At 40.3% G+C, this 22,164-nt stretch overlaps 1 long non-coding RNA gene across 1 annotated transcript in view; it reads right to left on the reverse strand.

Moving 5' to 3' along the window:
• LOC141580348 (uncharacterized) overlaps positions 1-22,164 on the reverse strand; it is a 60,750-nt gene that overhangs the window by 12,803 nt on the left and 25,783 nt on the right. The window contains exon 2 of the long non-coding RNA XR_012512589.1: positions 301-417. This is a non-coding gene — a long non-coding RNA (uncharacterized LOC141580348). The remainder of the gene's footprint in view (positions 1-300; positions 418-22,164) is intronic.

Here is a 22,164-nt window from a genome sequence, read left to right on the forward strand (position 1 = left end):
GCAAAGAATACAGACATATAGCAATGAAAAGGCCTCCATAATCCTCCAGCTTGAATATAAGAATACCGATTTAGTGTATGTGTCCCCAGATGTTTCCTTAATTAATATCAACAGGTCCATGACATTAAAATAAGATTGGATTATGGCCAGGTGCAGTGGCTCATGCCTGTAATCCCAGCACTTTGGGAGGCTGAGTTGGGTGGATCACTTGAGATCGGGAGTTCCAGCCAGCCTGGCCAACATAGTGAAACGCTGTCTCCACTAAAAATACACAAATTATGGGCGTGGGGTGGCACATACCTGTAATCCCAGCTATTCAGAAGCCTGAGGTAGGAGAATCTTTGAATCGAGGAGGCGGAGTTTGCATTGAGCTGAGACTGCGCCACTGCACTCCAGTCTGGGAGACAGAGCAAGGCCCTGTTTTTTTTAAAAAAAAAAAAGGTTATAACAATCGCGACTCCTTCCTTTCTTTCTTTTTCTTTTCTTTTTTTTTTTTTTTTTTTTTTGAGACAGTTTTGCTCTTATCACCCAGGCTGGAGTGCAATGGCACGATCTCGGCTCACCGCAACTTCCGCCTCCTGGGTTCAGGCAATTCTCCTGCCTCAGCCTCCTGAGTAGCTGGGATTACAGGCACGTGCCACCATGCCCAGCTAATTTTTCGTATTTTAGTAGAGACAGGATTTCACCATGTTGACCAGGATGGTCTTGATCTCTTGACCTTGTGATCCACCCGCCTCAGCCTCCCAAAGTGCTGGGATTACAGGTGTGAGCCACTGCGCCCGGCCCCTTTCTTTCTTTTCTTTCTCTCTCTCCCTCTTTCTTTCTCCCTCTCCCCCCATTTCTTTCTTTCTTTCTTCCTTCCCGCCTTCCCGCCTTCCCGCCTTCCCGCCTTCCCGCCTTCCCGCCTTCCTGCCTTCCTTTAGGGTCTCATTCTGTCACCCAAGGCTAATTTTTGTATTTTTAGTAGAGATGTGGTTTCACCATGTTGGCCAGGCTAATCTCAAACTCCTGACCTCAAGGGATTCACCCACCTTGGCTTCCCAAAGTGCTGGGATTACAGATGTCAACCACTACACCCAGCCCGAGACTTGCTTTTTTTATATGACATGTCTTTCTCAGGCCTCCCAAGATAAGTGCTAATCATCACTTTCTTAGTAGGCTTAGCTTAAATTGCCCAAATAAAAACATGGTTCTTAAAGAAAGTAAAATACAAAGATATTTGTTAAACACTACCCTTCCTACATGCTCCAGTCACTCACCTGGAGGAGCTGATGCTAACAGCCTTTTTTCAAACTCAAATGTATTGAAACATATTCATAAATATAGAAGGTTTTGTTTCATTTACTAAAAATGGGACCACAATATACATACAAACACTGCACTCCAGCCTGGGCGACAGAGTGAGACTGTCTCAAATAAAAACAAAAAAAGACAAGAAAAAGAAAATTGGAAGATTAGACTTGAAAAATAATGAAAATATTACATTCAGACATGCAGCTAAAGTAGGTAATTTATGAGAAGCTTAAACTGATCTAAGTTGTAAATCAGAAAAACATTGAAAATGTAAGAGTATCCAACATGGCAAGTTAATTATTACTTTAAAAGACTATTAGAGATAGGCAAAAATTAAGTAAAAGTAAACGCATGCATTAGAAATGAAAAAAAGATACAACAGATATAGAAGAAATTTTAATGAATAAAGGATCATTATCAACATTTATTTTAATAAATTAGAAACCAGACAATGTATGTGATGTGTCAGGGACAGTCAGAGTTCTGCTGGGTAAACAAAAACCACTCTGAGCATTTCAACAGAGAGAAATTAACATGAGGACTTGGTTTAGCAGATGTTGAAGGACTGAAAAGTTGAACAGAGATGTCTGAGGGCCCAGGGCAGGGATTATCAGAACACGAAGTTGAGCATGGCTTGCATAGTCCCATGCCAGCATCCCCAGGCAGGTAGGGAACAGGGAGACAAACATTTAGTGGAGGGCACTGATGACTTCCTAGATGAAATGTAATTTTGCAAAACTATTTCAAGAAGCAATAAAAACAAAAGAAATCTTTATAAGTCTTTTCTCTAAATTTAACAAAAGTAAGATTTAAGAGTATAAGAGACTTACGGGGGAAAAACAAAAAACAAAGAGTAAAACCTAAATTAAAATCTACTCACAACAAAATAGAATACAAAATTTAAAACAAACAAAAAACCACTGCCAAACTCAACAGGTTTTACAGGTAAATTCTACCAAGTACTCAAAGAACAGGAGGAGAGAGGATCCAAGACGGCCGAATAGGAACAACTCCAGAGTTCAGTTCCCAGGAAGAACAATGCAGAGGGTGAGTGTCCACTGCATTTCCAAACAAATTTTCATTGCCCACAGACCAGGAGATTCCCAGGTCGAAAAGCGCCATGAGTTTTCAGCACAGCGGTTTCAGCTGGTGCCAGGTTGGTGCACAGAAACTCACAAAAATACAGGTGGTCATTTCAACTGGCACCTGGCATGCCTGGGAGACAGAGCTGCCCATTCAACTGAAAGGGAGGGGGCAGAGACAGGGAGCCAGATGATCTGGCTCAGTGGGTACCACCCATACAAAACAAGCAATCTGAAACACTCTGGATTGAGAGTTTTGCAGCAAGAACAGCTGGACCCAGAATGGTCCAACTCAGCACAGGAAAGGGTGACCACCACTACCAAAGCAGTTCACACAGCAGCTGAGCAGAGCCTGCAGCAGCTCAGCAATTCCTCTGCTGGCAGACTGTGACTAGACTACTCCATGCAGGGCAGGGCATCTATGGAAAAAGGCAGCAGCATGACAAGAACTTATAAGTAAAGCCCACCTTCCTAGGACAGAGCACCTGGGAAAAGAGTCAGTTATGAGTACTGATGCAGCAGACTTAAAAGTACCTGCCCAGCAGCTCTGCACAGAACAACAGAGCTCCACGCATAGCACTTGAGCTCCTATAAGGGACAGACTGTCTCAAGCAGGTCCCTGACCTCTGTATACCCAGATACACCTCATAAAAGAGAGCTCAGGCTGATAGCTGGCAGGTACCCTTCTGAGACAAAGATAACAGAAGAAACTGGCAGCAACTCTTACTGTTCTGCAGCCCCCACAGGTGATCCCCAGGCAAGCAGAGTCTGGAGTGGACCTCCAGCAGTCCTGCAGCAGAGGGGCCTAACTGTTAGAAGGAAAACTAAGAAACAGAAAGAAATAACTTCATCATCAAAAAGGATGTCCACTAAGAGACCCCATCCAAAAGTCACCAACTACAAAGACCACAGGTAGATAAAGCAACAAAGATGGGAAGAAACCAGAGCGAAATTGATGAAAACACCCAAAACCAGACTGCCTCTCCTCCTCCAAAGGATCACAACTCCTCACCAGCTAGGGATAAAAGATGGATGGAGAATGAATCTGATGAATTGACAGAAACAGGCTTCAGAAGGTGGGTAATAACAAACTTCTCTGAGCTAAGAGAACATGTGCTAACACAATGTAAAGAAACAAAGAACCTTGAAGAAAGATTAGATGAGATGCTAACTAGAATAAACAGCTTAGAGAAGAATATAAACGACTTGATGGAGCTGAAAAATACAGCACGAGAACTGCACAAAGCATACACAAGTTACAATAGCCGAATCGACCAAGCAGAAGAAAGGATATCAGAGATTGAAGATCAACTCAATGAAATAAAACAAGAAAGCAAGAATAGAGAAAAAAGAGTGAAAAGAAATGAACAAAGCCTCCAACAAATATGGGATTATGTGAAAAGATCTAATCTACATTTGATAGGTGTACCTGAATGTGATGGAGATAATGAATCCAAGCTGGAACACACTCTTCAGGATATTATCCAGGAGAACTTCCCCAACCTAGCAAGCCACACCACCATTCAAGTCCAGGAAATACAGAGAACACCACAAAGATATTCCTCAAGAAGAGCAACCCCAAGACACATAATCACCAGATTCACCAGGGTTGAAATGAAGGAAAAAATGCTAAGGGCAGCCAGAGAGAAAGGTTGGGTTACCCACAAAGGGAAGCCCATCAGACTCACAGTGGATCTCTCCACAGAAACCCTACAAGCCAGAAGAGAGTGGGGACCAATATTCAACATCCTTAAAGAAAAGAACTTTCAACCTAGAATTTCAAATCCAGCCAAACTAAGCTTCATAAATGAAGGAGAAGGAAAATCCTTTATGGACAAGCAATTGCTGAGAGATTTTGTCACCCACCAGGCCTGCCTTACAAGAGCTCCTGAAAGAAGCACTAAACAAGGAAAGGAACAACCGGTACCAGCCACTCCAGAAACATGCCAAATGGTAAAGAGCATCTATACAATGAAGAAACTGCATCAACTAATGGGCAAAACATCCAGCTAGCATCAAAATGGCAGGGAACAAATTCACACACAACAATATTAATGTAAATGGGCTAAATGCCCCAATCAAAAGACACAGACTGGCAAATTCGATAAAAAGGCAAAACCCTTTGGTGTGCTGTATCCCGGGAACCCATCTCACATGCAGAGATACACATAGGCTCAAAATAAAGGGATGGAAGAAGATTTACCAAGCAAATGGAGAGCAAAAAGAAGCAGGGGTTGCAATCCAAGTCTCTGATAAAATGGACTTTAAACAAACAAAGATTAAAAGAGACAAAGAAGTGAATCACATAATGGTAAAAGGATCAATGCATCGAGAAGACCTAAAGATCCTAAATATATACACACCCGATAAAGGAGCACCCAGATACACAAAGCAAGTTCTTAACAACCGACAAAGAGACTTAGACTCCCACAGAATAATAGTGGGAGACTTTAACACTCCACTGTCAATATTAGACAGATCAACGGGACAGAAAATTAACAAGGATATTAAGGACTTGAACTCAGATCTGGAACAAGCAAACCTAATAGGCATTTACAGAACTCTCCACCCCAAATCCACAGAATATACATTCTTCTCAGCACCACATCATACCTACTCTAAAGTTGGCCACATAATTGGAAGTAAATCACTCCTCAGCAAATGCAAAAGAATGGAAATCACAACAGTCTCTCAGATCACGGGGCAATCAAATTAGAACTCAGGATTAAGAAACTAATTCAGAACCGCACAGCGTCATGGAAACTGAACAACTGGCTCTTGAATGTTGACTGGATAAACAATGAAATGAAGGCAGAAATAAAGATGTTCTTCAAAACCAATGAGAACAAAGACAAGACATACCAGAATACCTGGGACACATTTAAAGCAGTGTCAAGGAAAATTTATAGTAATAAATGCCCACATGAGAAGCAAGGAAAAATCTAAAATCAATGCCCTATCATCAAAATTGAAAGAGCTAGAGGAGCCAGGTCAAAAAAAACTCAAAAGTTAGAAGACAAGAAATAACTAAGATCAGAGCAGAAATGAAAGAGATAGACACACCAAAAAAACCTTCAAAAAATTAATAAATCCAGGAGCTGGTTTTTTGAAAAGATCAACAAAATAGATCACTAACCAGATTAATAATAAAAGAAGAGAGAGAAAAATCAAATAGATGAGATAAAAAACAATAAAGGGAATATCACCACAGATTCCACAGAAATGCAAACTACAATCAGAGATTACTACAAACAACTGTATGCACATAAACAAGTAAGCCTGAAAGAAATGGATAAATGCCTGGACAATTGCACCCTCCCAAGCCTAAAGAAGGAAGAAGTCAAAACCCTGAATAGACCAATAACAAGAGCCGAAGTTGAGGCAGCACTTAATAGCCTACCAACCAAAAAAAGCCCAGGTCCACATGAGTTCACAGCCAAATTCTACCAGACATACAGACAAAGATGAGCTGATTCCACTCCTTCTGAAACTATTCCAAACAATCCAAAAAGAAGGAATCCTTCCCAAATCATTTTATGAGACCAACATCATCCTGATACCAAAACCTGGCAGAGACTCAACAAAAAAAGAAACCCTCAGGCCAATATCCATGATGAACATAGATGTAAAAATCTTCAATAAAACACTGGCAAACTGATTGCAATAGCACATCAAAAAAGATAATCCATCACAATCGGGTAGGCTTCACCCCAGGGATGCAAGGCTGGTTCAATATATGCAAGTCTATAAATGTAATTCACCACATAAACAGAACCAAGGACAAAAACCATATGATTATCTCAATAGAAGCAGAGAAGGCCTTTGACAAAATTCAACAGCCCATTATGCTAAAAACTCTCAATAAACTAGGTATCGAAGAAACCTATCTCAAAACAATAAAAGCTATTTATGGCAAACCTACAGCCAATATCATACTGAATGGGCAAAAACTGGAAGCATTCCCTTTGAAATCTGGCACTAGACAAGGATGCCCTCTCTCACCACTCCTATTCAATACAATATTGAATGTTCTAGTCAGAGCAATCAGGCAAGAAAAAGAAATAAAGCATATTTGATTAGGAAAGGAGGAAGTCAAATTGTCTCTATTTGTAGATAACATGATTGCATATTTAAAAGACCCCATCATCTCAGCCCAAAATCTCCTGAAACTGATAAGCAACTTCAGGAAAGTCTCAGGATACAAAATCAATGTGCAGAAATCACAAGCATTCCTAAACACCAATAACAGACTTAAAAAGAGCCAAATCAAGAATGAACTGCCATTCATAATTGCTACAAAGAAAATAAAATACATAGGAATACAACTAACAAAGGATGTAAAGGACCTCTTCAAGGAGAACTACAAACCAGTGCTCAAGGAAATAAGAGAGGAAACAAACAGAGAAACATTCCATGCTCATGGTTAGGAAAAATCAATATCGTGAAAATGGCCATACTGGCCAAAGTAATTTATAGATTCAAAGCTATCCCCATCTAGTTACCTGTGACGCTCTTCACAGAACTGGAAAAAATCAACTTAAACTTCATGTGGAACCAAAAGAGAGCCCACATAGCCAAGTCAATTCTAAGCAAAAAGAACAAAGCTGGAGGCATCATGCTACCTGACTTCAATCTATACTACAAGGCTTCAGTAATCAAAACAGCATGGTACTGGTACAAAAACAGAGATATAGATCAATGGAACACAACAGAGGCCCTGGAGTCAACGCCACACATCTACAATCATCTGATCTTTGACCAACATGACAAAACAAGCAATGGGGAAAGGATTCCCTGTTTAATAAATGGTGTTGGCAAAACTGGCTAGCAATGTGCAGAAAGCAGAAACTGGACCCCTTCCTGAAACCTTACACTAAAATTAACTCCAGATGGATTAAAGACTTAAACATAAGACCTAACACCATAAAAACCCTACAAGAAAACCGAGGCAAAACCATTCAGGACATAGGCATAGGCAAGAACTTCATGACTAAGGCACCAAAAGCATTGGCAACAAAAGCCAAAATCGACAAATGGGATCTAATTAAACTCCAGAGCTTCTGTACAGCAAAAGAAACTATCATTAGAATGAACTGGCAACCAACAGAATGGGAAAAAATTTTTGCAATCTACCCATGTGACAAAGGGCTAATATCCAGAATCTACAAAGAACTAAAACAGATTCACAAGAAACAAACAAACAAACCCATCCAAATGTGGGAGAAGGATATGGACAGACACTTTTCAAAAGAAGACATATATGAGGCCAACAAACATGAAAAAATGCTTATCATCACTGATTATTAGAGAAATGCAAATTAAAACCACATTGAGATACCACCTCACATCAGTTAGAATGGCGATCATTAAAAAAATCTGGAGACAACAGATGACAGAGAGGATGTGGAGAAATAGGAACACTTTTACATTGTAGGTGGGAGTGTAAACTAGTTCAACCATTGTGGAAAACACTGTAGTGCTTCCTTAAGGACCTAGACATAGAAATTCCATTTGACCCAGCAATCCCATTACTGGGATACAAATCATTCTATTATAAAGACACATGCACATGTACGTTCATGGGGCACTGTTTACAAGAGCAAAGACCTGGAACAACCCAAATGCCCTTCAACAATAGACTGGACAAGGAAAATGTGGCACATATACACCATGGAATACTATGCAGCCATAAAAAATGATGAGTTTGTGTCCTTTGTAGGGACATGGATGAATCTGGAAACCATAATTCTCAGCAAACTGACACAAGAATGAAAAATCAAACACTGCATGTTCTCACTCAGAGGTGGGTGTTGAACAATGAGAACACATGGACATAGGGAGGGGAGCACTACACACTGGGGTGTGTTGTTGGGGAGCCAAGGAAGGGATAGCAGCCAAGTGGGGATGTCAGGGGGAGGGATAACATGGGGAGAAGAGAGAGAAGATCCAAGATGACTGATTAGACACAACTCCAGTGCACAACACGCAGCAAGAGAGATGCAGAAATCCAGAGATCTCCTAGTTCCAACCAAGGTACCAGGTGCATTTCAATGGGTCTGGTCTGATGGTGAGCAAAGCACACTCAGGGCAGACCAAGGCAGGGAGAGGTGCTACTTCACTCAGAAAGTGCATCTGACCTGCAAGTCAGAGGCTCCCCTTCTAGCACTCCAGTCCAGATACAGCGTTTCCCCAAAAGCATCAGCAATACACAGAACAGGGAATCCTTGCCAGTCAAGTGCCAGGAATTACAAGCATGGAGTTGAATAAGAGCCTGCGGACTGAGCCTCCCTCACCCTGCCCAGAGAGAGAGGGAGCTGTAAGTGGGAGCAGCTGGGCAGGCCCCTGCCCCAAGACCGGAGAGAGAGGAAGCTGAAAGGGGGAAATGGCCACTTGCGGCTGGGCAGGTCCCTACCTTCCCCCACAAAACCCGGAGGGCTGAAGCTCTGACTCTAGTGGCTTGTGCAGCCAGTGCCACAGTCTGAGATGAACCCTGAATGATCCAGCCCAATGGAGGAAGGCATAACCCACCACTAGAGGGGTGGAACTGAGCTACATGTTTTAACAAAAAACACAGAAAGCCTACATAGCAACGGGATGGGACGGGATAGCGTTCTTGACAACCCAGCAGCACCTACAGGTCAGCAGAAGAGGTGGGCCTAATCTCCCAGTATAAACAAAAAAGACACAGGAAGCTTCCCTAGTAACCAGAAGGAGTCCCTAGAAACCCAGTAGGGCCTCCACAGGCAAACAAGCGACCTCATCAAGCAGCTCCCTGATACCATAGCCAGGTAAATCCACAAAGACGGGGAAAAAAACAGCGCAAAAAAGATGAAATCATCAAAGACCAGAACATCTCTTCTCCTTCAAGGAATCACAACTCAACACAGGATCACAACTTGACTGAATGTGACGAATTGGCAGAAACCGGCTTCAGAAGGTGGATATTAACAAACTTTTCTGAGCTAAAGGAACACTTTCTAACTCAATGCAAAGAAACCAAAAACCTTGAAAAAAGGTTAGACGAAATGCTAACTAGAATAACCAGCTTAGAGAAGAACATAAACGACTTGATAGAGTTGAAAAACATGGCAAGAGAACTACGTGAAGCAAACACAAGTTTTAATAGTCGAATTGATCAAGCAGAAGAAAGGATAGCAGAGATTGAAGAATAACTCAATGAAATAAAAAGAGAAGGCAAGACGAGGAAAAAGTGTGAAAAGAAATGAAAAAACCTCCAAGAAATATGGGATTATGTGAAAAGACCTAATCTACGCTTGGTCAGTGTACCTGAATATGATGGGAAGAATGAATCCAAGCTGGAAAACATGCTCCAGGATATTATCCAGGAGAACTTCCCAAGCCTAGCAAGGCAGTCCAAATTTCAAATTCAAGAAATACGAAGAACTCCACAAAGATATTCCTCAAGAAGAGCAACCCCAAAGCACATAACTGTCAGATTCACCAGGGTCAAAATGAAGGAAAAAATGCTACGGGCAGCCAGAGAGAAATATCAGGTCACCCACAGAGGGAAGTCAAGCAGACTCATAGCAGATCTCTTGGCAGAAACCCTACAAGCCAGAAGAGAGTAGGGGCCAATATTCAACATCCTTAAAGAAAAGAACTTTCAACCAAGAATCTCATATCCAGCCAAACTAAGCTTTGTAAGTAAAGGAGAAATAAAATCCATTATGGACAAGCAATTACTGAGAGATTTTGTCACCATCATACCTGCCCTACAAGAGCTCCTGAAAGAAACACTAAGCACAGAAAGGAACAAGTACCAGTCACTGCAAAAGCAAACCAGTTGGCAAAGACCAAAAATGTAATGAAGAAACTGAGTCAATTGATGGGAAAGAAAATCAGTGAGTAACAAAATGGCAGGATCAAATTCACACCTAACAATATTAACGTTGAATGTAAATGGCCTAAACACCCCAATCAAAAGACACAGACTGGCAAACTGGATAAAAAGTCAGAACCCATCAGTGTGCTGTATTCAGGAAACCCATCTTACATACAAAGACACACATAGACTCAAAATAAAGGGATGAAAGAAGATTTACCAAGCAAATGGAAAACAAAAAAAAAAAAGCAGGGATTGCAATCCTAGTCTCTGATAAAATGGACTTCAAACCAACAAAGATCAAAACAGACAAAGAAGGACACTACATAATAGTAAAAGGATCAATCCAACAGGAAGAGCTATCTATCCTAAACATATATGCCGCCCAATACAGGAGCACCCAGATACATAAAGCAAGTTCTTAATGACCTAAAATGAGATTTACACTCCCACATAATAATAGTGGGAGACTTTAACACTCCACTGTCAATATTAGACAGATCAACGAGACAGAAAATTCACAAGGATGTCCAGGACTTGAATGCAGAGCAGGACCAAGCAGACCTAATAGACATATACAGAATGCTCCACCCCAAATCCACGGAATATACATTTTTCTCAGCACCACATTGCACTTACTCTAAAATTGACCACATCATTGAAAGCAAATCACTCCTCAACAAATGCAAAAGAACAGAAATCATAACAAACAGTCGATCAGACAGCTCAATCAGACTAGAACTCAGGATCAAGAAACACACTCAAACCCACACAACCACTTGGAAACTGAACAACTTGCTTCTGAGTGTCAACTGGATAAACAATGAAATGAAGGCAGAAATAAAGATGTTCTTTGAAACCAACCAGAATGAAGACACAACTTACCAGAATCTCTAGGATACCTTTAAAGCAGTGTCCAGAAGGAAATTTATAGCAATAAATGCCCACCAAAGAAGTGAGGAAATATCTAAAATCGACACCCTATCATCAAAATTGAAAGAGCTAGAGGAACAAGGTCAAAAAACTCAAAAGCTAGCGGAAGACAAGAAATAACTAAGATCAGAGCAGAACTGAAGGAGATAGAGACACAAAATACCTTTCAAAAAAATCAATAAATCCAGGAGCTGGTTTTTTGAAAAGATCAACAAAATAGACAGACTGCTAGCCAGATTAATAAAAAAGAAAAGGGAGAAGAACCAAATAGATGCAATAAAAAATGATAAAGGGGATATCACCATGGATCCCACAGAAATACAAACTACCATCAGAGATTACTACAAACAGCTATACTCACATACACCAGTAATCCAGGAAGAAATGGATAAATACCTAGACACTTGTACTGTACCAAGACTAAACCAGGAGGAAGTTGAAACCCTGAAAAAACCATTAACAAGGGCTGAAGTAGAGGCAGAAATCAATAGCCTACCAACCCAAAAAAGTCCAGGTCCAAATGGGTTCACAGCCGACTTTTATCAGACATACAAAGAGGAGCTGGTTCCATTCCTTCTGAAAATGTATCAAACAATACAAAAGGAGGGAATCCTCCCTAACTCATTTTATGAGACCAACATCATCCTGATACCAAAACCAGGTAGAGACTCAACTAAAAAAGAAAACTTCAGGCCAATATCCATGATGAACATTGACATAAAAATCTTCAATAAAATACTGGCAAACAGATTGCAACAGCACATCAAGAAGATTATCCACCACGACCAAGTAGGCTTCATCCTGGGGATGCAAGGCTGGTTTAACATATGCAAATCCATAAATGTAATCCCTCACATAAACAGAACCAAAGACAAAAACCAGGATTATCTCAATAGATGCAGAGAAGGTCTTCGATAAAATTCAACAGTGCTTCATGCTCAAAACTCTCAATAAACTAGGTATAGATGGAATGTATCATAAAATGATAAAAGCTAAGCTATATATGACAAACCTACAGCCAATATCATACTGAACAGGCAAAAGCTGGAAGAATTCCCTTTGAAATGAGGCACTAGACAAGGATGCCCTCTCTCACCACTCCTATTCAACATAGTATTGGAAGTTCTAGCGAGAGCAATCAGGCAAGAAAAAAAAAGTGTATTCAGTTAGGAAAGGAGGAAGTCAAACTGTCTCTATTTGCAGATAACATGATTGTTTATCTAGAAAACCCCATCGTCTCAGCCCAAAATCTCCTGAAACTGATAAGCAACTTCAGGACAGTCTCAGGATACAAAATCAATGTGTAGAAATGAGAAGCATTTCTATATACCAATAACAGACAAACAGAGAGCCAAATCAAGAGCGAACTCCCATTCACAATTGCTACAAAGAGAATAAAATACCTAGGAATACAACTAACAAAGGATGTAAACAACCTCTTCAAGGAGAACTACAAACCACTGCTCAACGAAATAAGAGAGGACACAAACAGATGGAGAAACATTCCATGCTCATGGTTAGAAAGAATCAATATTGTGAAAATGACCATACTGCCCAAAGTAATCTATAGATTCAACACTATCCCCATCAAGCTACCAATGACCTTCTTCACAGAACTGGAAAAAAAACACTTTAAACGTCATGTGGAAGTACAAGAGACCCCACATAGCCAAGAGAATCCTAAGCAAAAAGAACAAAGCTGGAGGCCTCACACTGCCAGACTTCAAACTATGCTACAAGGCTGCAGTAATCAAAACAGCATGGTACTGGTACCAAAACAGAGACATAGACCAATGGAACAGAACAGAGACCCCAGAATAAACACCACACATCTACAATCATCTGATCTTGGACAACCTGGCAAAAACAAGCAATGGGGAAAGGACTCCACGTTTAATAAATGGTGTTGGGAAAACTGGCTAGCCATGTGCAGAAAGCAGAAACTGGACTCCTTCCTGAAACCTTACACTAAAATTAACTCCAGATGGATCAAACATTTAAACATAAAACCTAACACCATAAAAACACTAGAAGAAAACATGGGCAAAACCACTTGGGACATAGGCATAGGCAAAGAATTCATGACTAAAAACACCAAAAGCAATGGCTATAAAAGCCAAGATAGACAAATGGGATCTAATTAAACTTCAGAGCTTCTGTACAGCAAAAGGAACCATCATTAGAGCAAATCGGCAACCAACAGAATGGGAAAAAATTTTTGCAATCTACCCATCTGACAAAGGGCTAATATCCAGAGTCTACAAAGAACTAAAACAGATAAACAAGAAAAAAAAAAAACCAGGCCGGGCGCGGTGGCTCAAGCCTGTAATCCCAGCACTTTGGGAGGCCGAGGCGGGTGGATCACGAGGTCAAGAGATCGAGACCAACGTGGTCAACATGGTGAAACCCCGTCTCTACTAAAAATACAAAAAATTAGCTGGGCATGGTGGCGCGTGCCTGTAATCCCAGCTACTCAAGAGGCTGAGGCAGGAGAATTGCCTGAACCCGGGAGGTGGAGGTTGCGGTGAGCCGAGATCGTGCCATTGCACTCCAGCCTGGGTCACAAGAGCGAAACTCTGTCTCAAAAAAAAAAAAAAAAAACCAATCCCATTCAAAAGTGGGAGAAAGATATGAATAAACAGTTTTCAAAAGAAAATGTATATGAGGCCAAAAAACATATGAAAAATGCTCATCATCACTGGTCATTAGAGAAACACAAATCAAAACCATACTGAGATATCATCTCACGCCAGTTAGAATGGTGATCACTAAAAAATCTGGAGACAACAGATGCTGGAGAGGATGTGGAGAAATAGGAACACTCTTACACTGTTGGTGGGAGTGTAAATTAGTTCAACCATTGCGGAAGACAGTGTGGTGATTTATCAAGGATCTAGAAATAGAAATTCCATTTGACCCAGCAATCCCATTACTGGGTATATACCCAAAGAACTATAAATCATTCTACTATAAAGACACATACACAAATATGTTCATTGCAGCTCTGTGTACAATAGCAAAGACTTGGAACCAACCCAAATGCCCATCAATGATAGACTGGACAAAGAAAATGTGGTATATATACACCACGGAATACTACGCAGCCATAAAAAATGATGAGTTTGTGTTCTTTGTAGATACTTGGATAAATCTGGAAACCCGTCATTCTCAGCAAACTGACACAAGAACAGAAAACCAAACACCACATGTTCTCACTCATAGATAGGCGTTGAACAACAAGAACATATGGACTCAGGGAAAGGAGCATCACACACTAGGGGCAGTGAGGGTGGTAGGGGAGAGACAGCAGGGGGTGGGGAAGGAGGGGAGGGTGGAGAGGGATAACATGGGGTGAAATGCCAGATACGGTATGCACCTAAAGTAAAATAAATAAATTTAAAAAATGAGTAGATAATAACAAAAAAATAAATAAATAAAAAACATGGGGAGAAATGCCAGATAGGGGTGACAGGGGGATGGAGACAGCAAACCACATTACCATGTGTGTACCTATGCAACAATCCTGCATGATCTGCATGTGTACCCCAGAACCTAAAGTACAATTAAAAAACAACAACAACAAAAAACAAAGAACAGAAAATTGCCAAGATCCTGGTGGTTCTTTTATTCCTGGGATGGCAGGTGATAGAGGATGAGTTTTTTATATTAATCTTAGTATTTATTGCACATTACTTTTTCTAAAGGTTTTTGAAAATCACGCCACCACTGCAGGCCATGTATGAGCGTGCCCATTGCCTGGCATCCTCATCAACATTGCCTACGTTGAAACAGAAGTTTGGGCTCTAGTCATCAGATTTAAATCTTGGAGCTACCATTTGCTAGCAGAACTGTTTCCTTGATTTTTTTAAAAAAATCTACATTTTAGCATTGTTGTGAATATTAAATGAGCTAGTCCACATAAAGCTCTTAGCTTATACGAATCACTTAGTAAATATTACTTACTATCATTGCTACCAACGTTACGTGTTTTAAATTTTGCCAATCTGATGGTTGAAAATTGTATCTCATTTGGATTTGTGTTATCTTCAATGAAAGTCAGTTTTAAATTATCATATTATTCTTTTCCACGTTCTTCTGTAAATTTCTATTTTCTTTGCCTATTTTTTCTAATGTATTGTCTTTTTCTTAATAATTTGTACATTAGTGAAATTATGTGTCATATGTCATGTATGGGAAATATTTTCCCGGTCTATCATGGTCTTTTCATTTTGTTTCTAATTGATATTGCCAAGACAAAATTTTTATTTCTTACATAATTGAAGATACTTATCTTTTCCTTTTGGCCTTTGGGCTCCCTGTACTGCTTAGGGTTTCTCTGACTCTAGCTATATATCAATACTTTAAAAATTTTATTTTTAAAATGTAGGTCTTTATCCATACTTTTGTATATGATATAAATGTAGGGGTCTATTTTTCTTTCTTTCCAGATGATTATTTAATTCTACTGGAAGCATTTATTAAAAAGTTTATTCACTTCCCACTGAATAAATACTTTTAAAAAGAGTGGTGAGGTGGTCTGGTCTTAGCAGATAAAGTATAAAATCAAGTAATAAAAATAATACGGTATTAGCATAGGAATAGTTAAATGCATTACTCAAACATATAAGTAAAGCAACCAGAAATAGATCTGATTCATTAGCATCTTAACCTATGACAGTAAGTCATAGTTTTCATTAAATTCTTACAAGAGTCTATGTCCCAAAACTATTATAATTTCATGACCTATATAAGAGTTGTGAGTTGTCTGATTTTTATTGTTAAAAAAACCCCTGTGATTTCTCTATTTCTTTTCCTGTTGTTAAAAAAAAAAAAAAAAAAAAAAAAAAAGGAGAGAGAGAGAGAGAAAAAAAAAAAAAATGTTAGGTCTATCCCAAACAAACTTTTCATGGTTCCACACAGTATTCCTGATCATTTGCTGCTATTCCTCCTCTTCCTTCCTCCCCATGTTTATGGAAAGATTAATATTCCCTAATCAAACATCATTTATAAGGCTGCACACAGTGGCTCACGCCTGCAATCCCAGCACTTCGGGAGGCTGAGGCGGGTAGATCACAAGGTCAAGAGATTGGGACCCTCCTGGCTAATACAGTGAAACCCAGTCTCTACTAAAAATACAAAAAATTAGCCGGGCATGGTGGCACATGCCTGTAGTACCAGCTACTCAGGAGGCTGAGGCAGGAGAACCCGGGAGGCAGAGGTTGCAGTTAGCCAAGATCGCACCACTGCACTCCAGCCTGGGCAACAGAGTGACACTCAAAAAAAAAAATAAAAAAAAAAATAAGAAAAATAAAAATTTACAAAGTGTTGGTTTCTTGAAGCCACTTGTGAATGTTATAATTCTGTAAAGTGAAGAAATGTTATGAAATGTCATTTTCAAGGAAAATACAGTAATCTTTTTTGTTTCAAAGTAAGCCAAATCTATAGCATGGCTCTTCCCTAATGCAACATGTTAGAAAATGGGCAAATGGCTGAATTAATTTTTATAGATGTCATTGATAATCAAAAGTTTGTGTTTTGGCATATTTGCTGCCTTTGTGCTTAGATTTCCTGATCTCAGCTTTTTCAGATGAACTGAACACTGTACTTTACGTAGATTTTATTTCACACCTAAAATAAAGGTCTTCATATGACATCACCTCCCTTTCCTCAGAAAGTCACAGCTTGAATTGATTTTTAATGACTTGAATTGATTTTTAATTGATTTTTAATGACTGCATTTACTGCCTCTGATAATTCATTAAAAAGAAAAAAAAGAAAAAACTTTTAAATGTAGAACCACATGAGTGAAGTGAACTCTACCTTGACTTAAAAAGAAATGAGGGTTGGGAGTGTTGGTAAACACACACACACACACACACACACACACACACACACACACACACCCTCAGCCATTTTCCTTTCTATTTTATTAAAATATTATCAATATTTTATTTCTGCTCAGAAGCCCCAGAACTGATGATCTTTTATCAGCCAAAGCCCACCACTCATGCAAGAAGAGGGAATGGACAAGAAGAGTAAGAATTTCTCAGCTTTAAAACCCAGCTTGGTTCCTTCCATTCCACCAATCGAAGACTCAAAGCTGAAGTCTTCATAAGTGATTTGGGTGGAGCAGCTTTTGCTGGTCTGTTACTTGTCCCGGTTCATAAACTGCCTATGACATAGTTTCTGCAAAGAACACAGTGTACTTAACAACAGTGTTGAAATAATGCGGAAATTTTAAATGGGAAAGTCACATGGATGCTGTTTGGTGCAGGGTGGTGTAAGAAGGGAGAAAATGAATTTTGTTTTGTTTTGTTTTGGTGAGACAGGGTCTTGCTCTGTCGCCCAGGCTGGAGTGCAATGGCAAGATTTCAGCTCATTGCAGCCTTGACTTTCCCAGTGATTCTCCTTTCTCAGCCCCTCAAGTAGCTGGGACCTGCCACTATGCCTGGCTAATTTTTGTATTTTTACAAAATGCAAAAGAGAAAGACAGAGAGAGGAAAGGTTGTCTCATATATAAAAAGCATATCAAGCTAGGTCTATTCCAAACTTTTCGTGGTTCCACATAGTATTCCTGATAATTTGCTGCTATTCCTCCTCTTCCTGCCTCCCCATGTTTATGGAAAAATTAATATTCCCTAATCAAATATCATTCATAAAGTGTTGGTTTCTTCTAGCCACTTGTGAATGTTATAATTCTGTAAAGTGAAGAAATGTTACCAAATGCCATTTTTATGGTTTCTCCATGTTGGCCAGGCTATTCTTGAACTCCTAGCCTCAAGTGATCCAAAATGCTGGGGTTACAGGCATGAGCCACAATTTTTTGTTATTTAAATCCAATACCGTAGAGCCTACCCCAAAAGTGGAAACTAGAGTTTCAAGAATCTTCATCTGAAACACAAACTTCTGGAGCACCATTTTTGGTAAGTACAGCAACTGTACAAGAGATTTCCATTGAGGAGTCTAGTTTTCAAATCTTACTCCTGAGTGGAGAGAAGAGGTGAAAATAAAAAGTTTCTTAGCTCTCCAGTCAGCCTTAAAAGTGGAATCACTTAGAGGAGCATCCAACCTGCACTCCAGGGAAATCCACTGCTCTTTACCTTTCCACCCCAGTGAGTGATCCGCAGGAAGGTAATTACGTTACTGCACTGGCAAAGGAAAAAGCAACAAATCTTTAACCCAGCCAGTCAGACAGTCCTCATTTTGACTGGTCGATTTTTTTCCCTTTTAGCGTATTTCTCAGAATGCCAATGCATGTGATAGAAACTCTAGTTACTGCAAGAAAACAGTCACAGGAAGTGTAGGAAGCAATAAAAGAAGAATGTGATGGGAAACAGAGAATTTGATTTCAAGTGGTTTCATGGCCCTGGGTCTGAGCTGAGCTGCAATGGAGAAAAACTGAGGCAACTGTGAGCAGAGAGACCCAACCAGTCCGTAGAGCAGAGCCCTCCCCCTGCCTCTTGGCCCCTGGCCCTGCCTGCTCCATTCCTTCCTCTGCATCTGCAAGGCCTTCTCATCACCTCCTCAAATCCTAGAGTCCTTCACAGCTCTGCTAACAGGCTACCTTTTCCATAAAGCCTTATGAACTGCCCCAGCTGTTATTTTATCACCCTCTGGACTCTGGTAGCACCATGCCACCTCATGGCTCAAGACACAAAACTTACTTTTCTTTCACCTCCCACGGCCAATCCATCAGTGAGTCCTGTGGACTTCCAAACATATCTGCGTCTCCATCTGCACCACCACTGCCTGAGTCCATGCCATCCTTACCTCCAACAAAAACCAGCACATCCAGCGATCGCCCTGCGGCCGCCTTGTCTCACTATGATTATTCCCCATGTGTCTGCTGGAACACACTCTTTAAAAGACATTAGATCTTGTCAATCCCGTTTAAAACCCCATGTCTTCCCATCACACATAGAATAAATTCCTAATTCTTCTTTTTTTACAAGAGAAGAATTTGCTGTGTCGCCAGACTGGTCTTGAACTCCTGGACTCAAGTGATTCTCCTGTTCCTGGGCCTTCCTAAGTGCTGAGATTAGAGGCATAAGCCACTGTGCCCAGCCAATTACAAATTATTTATCAAGGACTTTATTTGTTCTTAGCTCAATCTGTAGGTTTTCTTGCTTATTCATTTATGTCTTTAATATTTTTAAAGTTTTGAATAAAAGTACAATTCACATAATTCAAAAATTTAAATATTAGAAAGTATACTTTTTCTAGGCCGGGCATGGTGGTTCACGCCTGTAATCTCAGCACTTTGGGAGGCTGAGGTCAGTGCATCACCTGAGGTCAGGAGTTCAAGACCAGCCTGGCCAACATGGTGAAACCCTGTCTCTACTAAAAAAAAAAAAATACAAAAATTAGCTGGGCATGGTGGTGGGCACCTATAATCCCAGCTACTCGGGAGGCTGTGGCAGGAGAATCACTTGAACCCAGGAGGCAGAGGTTGCAGTGAGCCGAGATTGCGCCACTGCACTCCGGGTGGGCAACAGAGCAAGATGCTGTCTCAAAAAAAAAAAAAAAAAAAAAAAAAAAGTTTACTTTTATAAATCTGGCTCCTACTCCTGTGTGTACCCTTTTGCTCTCCTATAGGTAGTCACCTTCACTAGCTTGTCATGCTTCTTAAAGCAGATGTGAGCAAATAAGAATCTCCTCTCTCCCCCTTCATTACACAGTAGAAACATATTAATACATGTGGTTCTGCATTTTGCTTCTCACTTCACATATTTTGTTTCATATCAGAATTTAAAGCAGTACCTCATTTCTTTTGTATAGCCATATAAGATTCTACTTGGGGGGTATGCCATAATTTATTTAACCTCTGCCTTTCAATGCACACTTGACTTATTTCCATCTCTTTTTTTTTTTTTTTTTTTTTTTTGAGACGGAGTTTCGCTCTTGTTACCCAGGCTGGAGTGCAATGGCGCGATCTCGGCTCACCGCAACCTCCGCCTCCTGGGTTCAGGCAATTCTGCCTCAGCCTCCCGAGTAGCTGGGATTACAGGCACGCGCCACCATGCCCAGCTAATTTTTTGTATTATTAGTAGAGATGGGGTTTCACCATGTTGACCAGGATGGTCTCGATCTCTTGACCTTGTGATCCACCCGCCTCAGCCTCCCAAAGTGCTGGGATTACAGGCTTGAGCCACCGCGCCCGGCTTATTTCCATCTCTTGCTATTAAAAACCACACTGCAATGAGTAGCCTCATATGAAGGTTCTTTGGTTTGTGTGCAGGTGTATCTCAAGGAAAAATTCCCAGAAGTAGGATTGCCAGGCCAAAGAGTAAGTACATTTCTATTTCTAATAGATATTACCAAATTGTATCCCATTGAAGTTACACCATTTAACACTACTATCAACAATACCTGTTTTCCCACCAGCTGTAACAACTGAGTGCATTATCCAACTTTGGTACTTTTGCCAGTTTGATGAATGAAAAAACTGTATCTCAGAGTAATTTTAATTTGCATTTTTCTTACCATGAATGAAGTTGTGCACTTTTTATATGTCTAAGGATTATTTGTTGTTCTCATGCTGTGAACTCTGTGTTCTATCCTTTGCCTGTTTTTCTAGTGGGTTGTTGTCCCTTATCTTCTCAATTTCTAGGAATTCTTTGTATATTACGACAAAGATTAGCCCTTTGTCTGTGATTATATTGGCACTCAAAGTCCTAAGGGATGTGACTCCTCCTCTCTCTGACCTCAGCTCCTACGAGTCTCCAGCCTCCCTGTTATGCTCCAGCCGTGATGTTCTGTGATGTCTTTGTTGCCTTAACACCTTCACATTTACAATTCCTTTGCCTGGAATGCTACTCCCCAGATCATCCCACAGCTGGTTCCTCCTTACTTTTCAGATCTCAGCTTAAGTATCACATGAGAAAGGTTTTCCCCATCGCCCAGTCTATGGGAGACACCCAGTTTCCCTCCATTACATCATTCAGTTTTAATTCTTTGCATGGCACTTATTTCTTGATAATATTTTTCTTAATTGTTTTAGTTTGTACATTGTTTGTCTCTCCCTATCCAGAATGCAAGCTCCAAAAGAAACAGTGTGTCATGCTCAGCAGTCCATCCCCAGCACTTAGAACAGTGTCTGGCACTTAGTAGGTATGTCACATACGTCTGTGATTAATGAACCCTTTCATCCTCTCCTAAGACATTTTCACATGCCTTTACAGTGAGTATCATCAGTCATGTTCCCCAGAAAGAAAATTTAAAATAACATTTGTTGAGCTGCTAATATGTGCCAAACACACTGGGCTTGTTTTTTCATTTGTTTGTGTTTTTTTGAGATGCAGTAGCACTGTTGCCCAGGCTGGAGTGCAATGGCACGATCTCAGCTCACTTCAACCTCTGCCTCCCAGGTTCAAGCAATTTCCTGCCCCAGTCTCCTGAATAGCTGGGATTACAGGTGCACACCACCACACCCAGCTAATTTTTTTGTATTTTTAGTAGAGATGGGGTTTCACTATGTTGGCCAGACTGGTCTCGAACTCCTGACCTCATGATCCACCCACCTGGGCCTTCCAAAGTGCTGGGATTATAGGCATGAGCCACTGCACCTGGCCTGGGCTTGGTTTTATTACACCTCTCAGTTAATTTTCCTGGTCAGTCTGAGCTACTTAGTATTATGTCTATTTTTATCAGTAAAGAAGCCAAGACTCTAATAAGCCCTTAAAAAAGATATCCAAAAATACATGGTTAATATACATGGATCCAAATGAGTTAAGCTGACTTCAAAGCCCATTCTTTTGCACCATAGCTAGGACGTTACCTTGTTTCTTTATTCTCTGCATGGTACCTCTTATTGTCACATTGAATATGCTCCATAAATTAGAGAACCATAATATGTCAGAGCCTAGCAGGGCCTAGTGATCACCTAGACTTAACTAAACAACATAGAAAATTAGCAATAGGTTCAGGATGCAAGTCTGCAATCCCTGACTCTTCATCACCATTCCTCTCTCCATTCCTTGTTACCATCGTCATGCCAAACTCATTCCCACCTTA

Source organism: Saimiri boliviensis, chromosome 11 (genome assembly GCF_048565385.1).
Source record: "Saimiri boliviensis isolate mSaiBol1 chromosome 11, mSaiBol1.pri, whole genome shotgun sequence".
Classification (NCBI taxonomy): Eukaryota; Metazoa; Chordata; class Mammalia; order Primates; family Cebidae; genus Saimiri; species Saimiri boliviensis.